The following is a 7,942-nucleotide window of genomic DNA, read 5'->3' as shown; positions in this document are numbered from 1 at the left end:
AGCCCTGCAACCAAGGGTACTCTACCTGTAGCAAGGCTACCATTCAGAATGAAAAGAAAGACAAAGAGTTCTCCAGACAAACAAAAGTTAAAGGAGTTCATGACTACTATGCCAGCCATACAAAATGTTAAAGGGAATTCTTTGTGTGGACAAAAAAGACCATAATCAGGAATAATAAAGTTAGGATAGGATAGGAAAAAATTCACAGGTAAATGCAAACATAATAAAAGAGGTAGATTGATCATTTACAATACCACTTCAAAGGATAGAACATGAAAGCAGTAAAACCAATTGTATCTATAAAATCAGTCAAGGGATTCACAGAATAAAAGAATGTAAAGTATGATACCATGAAAACATAAGAAGGGGAGTAAAGATGCAATGCTTTAAGATTGTGTTCAAACTTAACTGACCATCAATGTAATATAGACTGTTAAATGCATAAGATGTTATATATAAACCTAATGGCAACCACAAACAAACACCTGTAATAGATGTACCAAAAAATAAAGACCCTACCATATCACTAAAGAAAGCCATTAAATCACAAAGGAAAAGAATGAGAGGCTAAAGGAACAGAGAAGAACTACAAAAACGATAGAGCAAGTTACAAAACAGCAGCAAGTACACACCAGTCAATAATCACTGTGAATGTAAATGAACTAAATGCTCCAGTCCAAAGGCAGAGTGACTGAAAGTAAGACCCATCTACGTGCTGCCTACAGGAGACTCACTTCGACGTAAAGACACATGCATATGGAAAATGAAGGGATGAGAAAACCTTTATCATGAAAATGAAAGCAAAAAGAAAGCAATATTTATATCAGACAAAATAGACTTTAAATTCTATTTGTCACATGAGATAAAGGACATTATGTAACTACAGTCCAACAAGAAGATATAACAATTACAAAAATCTATGCACCCAACATGGAAGCACCTAAATCTATAAAACAACTACTCACAGACATAAAGGAAGAAAATGTAATACATAATAATGTAAATGTAATACATAATGTAATACATAATAATACATAATAGTAAGTATGTAATACATAATAATACATAATAGTAAGAGACTTTAACACCCCACTTACATCAATGGATAGATCATTCAGACTAAAAATCAGTCTAAAAGACTTCGAATCATTTCAGACTAAAAATCAGGCAACAGTAGTTTTGCATTTGGACCAGATGAACCTAACAGATATGTCCACAATATTCCATCCAAAAAAAAGGCAGAATACATATTATTTTCAAGCACACATGGAACATTCTCCAGAACTGACCACATGTTAGGCAAAATAAGTCTCAATAAATTAAAAAAGATTGAAATTACATCATGCTTCTTTTCTGAACAAAATAGTATCAAACTAGAAATCAATTACAAGAAAAAAAGTCTGGACAGGACACAAATACATAGAGGCCAAAAAACATGCTGCTACTAAACAATTTCTTTCAACCAAGATATCAAAGAGTAAATCAAAAATACATAGAGACAGATGCAAAAGAAAACGCAACAGTCCAAAATTTGGAGGATGCAGCAAAAGCTGTTCTAAGAGGTAAGATTATGGCAATACAAGCCTACCTCAAGAAGTAAGAAAAACCTCAAATAAACAACCTAATCCTACACCTAAAGGAGCTAGAAAAAGAACAAATCAAACTCAAAGCCAGTAGAAGGAAAGATAAAATAAAGATTAGAGCAGAAAAAAATGAAATGAAGACTTAAAAAACAACACAACAGATCAATAAAACTAAGAGCTAGTTCTTCGAAAAATTAAACAAAATTGATATAACTGTAGCCAAATTTATCAAGAAAAAAAAAGAGGGGACTCAAATAAATAAAATCAGAAATGAAGGAGAAATAAACACACCACAGCAATACAAGATATTATGAGAATACTATGAAAAATTATATGCCAACAGATTGGACAACCTAGAAGAAATGGATAAATTCCCAAAATCATATGACCTTCCAAATTGAGACAGGAAGAAATAGAAAATTTAAACATACCAATTATTAGCAATGAAATTAAATCAGCAATCACAAAACTCCTAAAAAATAAAAGTCTGGGACCCAATGGCTTCACAGGTGAATTCCATGAAACAGTTAAAGAAGAGATAATATCTATTCTTCTCAAACTATTCTGAAAACATAGAAGAAGAAAGAAAACTTCTAAATTCATTCTGAGGACAGCATTACCCTGAAAACAAAGATACTACAAAAAATGATAAGAAAACTACAAGCCAGTATCTCTGATGAATATAGATGCAAAAACCCTCAACAAAATATTAACAAATCAAACCACGCAATACATTAAAAAGATCACTCAATCAAGTGGGATTTATTCTAGGGATACAAGGTTGGTTCAATATTTGCAAATCAATCAACATGATAAACCACAGTAATAAGAGAAAACATAAAAACTATATTATTATCTCAATAGATGTAGAAAAAGCATTTGACAAAGTACAACATCCACTCATGATAAAAACTCTTAACAACATAGGCTCAGAGAGACCACCTCAACATAATAAAGCCATATGTGAAAAATCCTTAGCTAACTTGATAGTCAATGGTGAAAAACTGAGAGCTTTCCTTCTAAGGTCAGAAACACCTTTTATTAATCATAACACTGGAAGCCCTAGCCACAGCAATCAGACAAGAAAAAGAAATAGGAAGCACTGGCAAGGATGTGAAGAAAAGGGAGCCTTCATGCACTGTTGGTAGGAATGAAAATTGGTGTAGCCACTGTGGAAGACAGTATGGAGGTTCCTCAAAAAAATTAAAAATAGAATTACCATATGACCTACTACTGGATATTTACTGAAAGAAAATGAAAACACTAATTAGAAAGGATATATGCACCTCTGTATTTATCACAGTGTTATTTACAATAGCCAAGCTATGGAAGCAACTTAAGTGTCCCTTGGTACATGAATGGATAAAGAAAAGTGGTATATATATACAATGGAATATTACTCAGCCTTAGAAGAGAATGAAGTCTTGCCATTTGCAACAACATGGATGAAACTAGAAGCCTCTAGGATTCTAATTCTAATGCTAAGTGAAAGAAATCAGGAGGGGAAAAACAAATACCATGTAATTTCATCGATGTGGAATTTAAGAAACAAAACCAACAAACAAACAAAGAAAAAAAGAGAAACAACAAAAACCAGACTCTTAAATACAAAGAACAAACAGTGGTTGCCAGATGGGACATGGGAGGGGCTATGGGTGAAATAGAGAAAAGGAATTAAAGGTACATTTATCTTGGGGCGCCTGGGTGGCTCAGTGGGTTAAGCCACTGCCTTCGGCTCGGGTCATGATCTCAGGGTCCTGGGATCGAGTCCCGCATTGGGCTCTCTGCTCAGCAGGGAGCCTGCTTCCCTCTCTCTCTGCTTGCCTCTCCATCTACTTGTGATTTCTCTCTGTCAAATAAATAAATAAAATCTTTAAAAAACAAAAAAGGTACATTTATCTTGATTTATCTTGATGAGCACTGAAAAATGTAGAGAATTATTCAATCGTTAAATATTGTACACCTGAAACTAATATGACACTGGGTTAATTATACTTGAATAAAAAAAATGATTTTAAAAAGAGATGCCATGAGAAAACAGCAAAGTAAATCTACGTCCAATGTAGTAATCTAGATGCAGATCATGGTCACTGGTGAGTGGGGCATCTTGATCTGTGACAACTGTTTCAAGGAAGAAACTTTTAACGTGTCAACACACATGTGACACTTAATATGCCCAAACACATATCTTTGGGAGACTTTTTTCCACGCAGAAAAAGTCAAAAATTTGCTTTGTACTTATTAGAGATACTACAGTGGATGTAGACCCCAGCACTTCGAGATTGACCCCTATCAACACTAGAAAGAGGATGTTGTTATATCACAGGCCATTTGACCAGGAGCTTATCAGGTAAACACATGCACACACAATCAGGACTTACTGTAGGGGAAGAAAGAATTTTCTTCTACTCATCATAGACTCTCAGATGACACTGTACAATAATAGATTAACAAGGCAAAAACAAACAAACAAAATACCCCAAAACCCAAGTTTACTAACATATATCTCACATCTACATAGGAAAGAGTGATTCAAAGAGGTGGCTTAGAACTCTGGTTTATATGACTTAAAGAACAATACCTTTATAGAGAAATTAAAGAGAGAGAGAGAGACCACGAGAGGGAATAATCGAGGGTAACCCTTGAGATTGGGGTGGTCAGGGAAGGCTCTGGTAGAATAACAATTCTGTTCTAAGAGGGTCTGTGAAACATGAGCAGGATTGTAGGAAAGAAAGAGAAGAGTCATTCCACAAGTCAAAAATCTGTGGTCTTTGAACAACATGTCATTTGTGGATTTCTGTGGGACTCACTGACTATCAAACATATACTCATGTGCTCAGCTTGGTATCTAGTGGTTTGGATGAAAAACGAAGTAGGAAACATTCTCCTTGACCTCAAGAAATTGCCGGGTGGTCAGTAACCCATGAAATAATCACAGAGTCAGAGAGACTCGTGAGATTGCATAAGACAGAATGAGGGATAGACCTGGGTGTGATTTGTTTGGCAGATGGTAACATCAAGAAAGCCATTTGAAACAGGTGGATCCGGTTATGAGAGAGGCAGATCGTGGTCTTGGGGTCAGGCGTGGTTTTGAATACCCAGTTGCATAATATCGGGTGAGTTCTTTTTCCCTCTGACCCTCAGCTTCCTAATCTGGAAATTAAATTTTATGTTTTCTACTCCTTTTGTGGTTGTGAATATTAAATGAAATAAGATCTGTGTAGGACTTTGGAGAATGAAATGCCTTTGCCCATGGCCATCTAGGACATGGAAGTGGACCATCTCCCCAGGACAGCACTTGGTGAATTTCCAGTGTTTTTTTGCTCCTCCTGGTTAAAAACCAGCTTGGGGGCTATAGACAGCAGTCCATATCTGTGCCCCCTAATTAACAGTCTTGACTAAATGATAGGTTGGATTTTGTGGAAACTACTCACAACCTCTAAGGAAACCATCTGTGTTTGTAAAAGGAAATCTCCCTGTCTCTCTCTGTCTTTCTCTGTGTCTCCTTTCCATCTCAGCAGTGGCTCTGGCCAGACCTCTCATTCAGTAGAGCCATCTTTCAAGAGCTCTGAGCAGGTTCTATCCCGTCCAGATGAATCAAAAACATCATTTACCCCAACTCATGACATAAGAAAACAGTTTAAACCAAGAGTGCAACTAAAGTTTCTTCTTTTTTTTAAGATTTTTATTTATTTCTTTGACAGACAGAGATCACAAGTAGGCAGAGAGGCAGGCAGAGAGAGAGGAAGGGAAGCAGGCTCCCTGCTGAGTGGAGAGCCCGATGCAGGGCTCGATCCCAGGACCCTGGGATCATGACCCGAGCCGAAGGCAGAGGCTTTAACCCACTGAGCCACCCAGGCGCCCCAAGAAGCACTTTGAATAAATTGGGCATTTATATCAGCAACAGTAGTGAAGAAGCAAGGGATAGCGATGGGCACGTGAAGAAAACCTGTGGCCACCTGCCCCAGGAGAGGCTTCCGCCGTCACTTTGAAGCTCGGAAGACGTGGACCAGTTTAATCTTAAAAGTGTTGAACAACCTCTAACTGCAAATATTTTCCTCTTTCTGAGTTTCAGAGTTGAAACAGATCTAAATACCCCTTCCTTTGATACATGAAGGAGGCTCTTGGGCATTATGAGATCATGCGGCCAATTAGTGACAGACCTAGAAGAAAATAGGACTCAAGGGCCCTGATGAGACAAGATCTCTTTCAGCTGGACCTAGTGTGAGCTCGTTTGAACCAGCAAGCTCTTGTGTGCTGTCGTCTGGAGGTGAGCAGAGGCCCCTCCCCGGCGTGGGGAAGGACAGAGTAACACCACTCCCGCCCACGCACTGCGGACCCTTCTTCCAGAACATACAGGGGGAAGCAGGAGAGGAGCTTCCGTCAGATGCCAAACTTCATTATTGAGGCGTGGCTCTATAACACCAGCTGTATTCCTCAATTGGGTTGTTCATAAAATGTCTGTCCACCCTCATCCAGGACTGTAATCCTTACTCTTTTCATTTTCCTAGGACCGCAGAGGGACTGCGTCTATTTCCCATCAGCATCTTATCCCTGGACCTCCCAGGTTGCTCCGTAGGGAGAATGTTTACAGTGGGAAGGGACAGGACTTTTGAGGGCCTGCCTTTCAGTCCTAACTGTACCCCATAATGATTCTGAGATCTCCATCAAGACATCAATCTACTTTCTGGAGCTGCTTACATTTATTAAAATATTGTCCAGCTCTAAGAGATATAAAGAGAGCAAGCAAGATAGATCCCAGCCCTCCAGGAGACTGCCCTGTGGTGGGAAACAGGGAGCCACACAAACAATTACAACATTATGTTCTAAAATAGAACAACTAGGGCGCCTGGGTGGCTCAGTGGGTTAAGTCTCTGCCTTCGGCTCAGTTCATGATCCCGGGGTCCTGGGATCGAGCCCCGCATTGGGCTCTCTGCTCAGCAGGGAGCCTGCTTCCTCCTTTCTCTGCCTGCCTCTCTGCCTTCTTGTGATCTCTGTCTGTCACATAAATAAAATCTTTAAAAAAAAAATTTTAAATAGAACAACTACATGTGTGCAGATGAACCAGCAGCTTTGTTCTCCAACACTGGAACTACGAATAGTTCTATACTGCAGACTTTAAAGGGTGACCGGTGAGGATAGTGTTAGAGATCACTGAGAGCCAGATTAGAAAGAACATCTGATACCTAACTAAGGAGGTTAGACTTTATCCTGTCAATTCAGGCCATGCTTGTAGACCCGAGGCAGGATCCAATTTCCCTGTTAGAAAGATCATACCGGTTGGCAGGGCAGGCCCAGAGCAGGGTAACCAGACAGGTGGTTCTGGGAGGGGAGGGGAGTTCCTGAGCCAGGATGAGGAGAAGCCAGAAGAAAAGATCCAAGAGGTCAGAGGAAACCCTGGAGGGAGGGTATTATAGGAATGTTGGAAGAGATTAGAAAAAAAAAAAAAAAAAACAAAACAGGATTGTCCAATCCTACAGACCAGGAGTAACACAAGACCAGGTAGCAGCCCGTGACACTGGGACACCAGGACGTGTGGACAGCCCCAGGCACCAGTTCCTGGGCAGCCATGGGCAGAAGCCAGATTGCAAGGGTTGAGAAGAAAATGGAGAAGGCCAAGAGGGAAGGAAGAAAGTCTTAGCTTCTCTATCTGACCATTAGGACAGGAGTCAAATGTGGGATGAGATACCCATTCACAATCCCTTAAGAGGGGTTGGGCGAAAACATCCTGGAGGTTGAGTTGGGAGGTGGCATGTGCTGGGAAGCAGCCCGGTTGTTCTCACTCATCGGACAGGCATGTGCAGTCTACTTCATGGCAGCTGTAACTCAAAGCTGCCTTGAAAGTAAGATAAAATGCATTTCTTAAAAAAATCTATATTGCTGTAACAGACATCTCAGTGAACACATCTTTATCTTTAGAGCAGGTCCTCAGACTGGAATTCCTGCTTCAGGGTTTCGGTCTCTCCTGGGGAGTTGCAGGGAGGGATCAGCATGGACTTCTGGAAGCTAAGCGCAGTTTTCATACACCAGACTGTTTGACAAGGGGACATGATCTTTTTTCCAACAAGTGCAAAAATGCTTTAAAATAATTTTGACTCCGTATTGAGTGATATTACAGAAGAGGGAAAGAAGTCAGAACCAAGTGCAAACAGGGCACAGAGAGGCCCTGCAACCACCCGTCCCTCCGCCTGGGTGAGCCTCCCCAGTGCCCGGGCGCACATGGGCGCCTGCCAGGTGGTGTTACAGGCCGAGAACGCTAGATCGCCTGCCACCACCAGAAGCTGGGAGAGGCAAAGATGGTTCCTCCCTTAGGAGCGTGGCTGTGGACACCCGGATTTAAGATTTTCAGCCTCCAGACT

This window comes from Mustela erminea, chromosome 14 (assembly GCF_009829155.1).
Source record: "Mustela erminea isolate mMusErm1 chromosome 14, mMusErm1.Pri, whole genome shotgun sequence".
Lineage (NCBI taxonomy): Eukaryota > Metazoa > Chordata > Mammalia > Carnivora > Mustelidae > Mustela > Mustela erminea.
The sequence above is the reverse complement of the archived record's forward strand: the minus strand, read 5'-3'. Positions refer to the sequence as shown.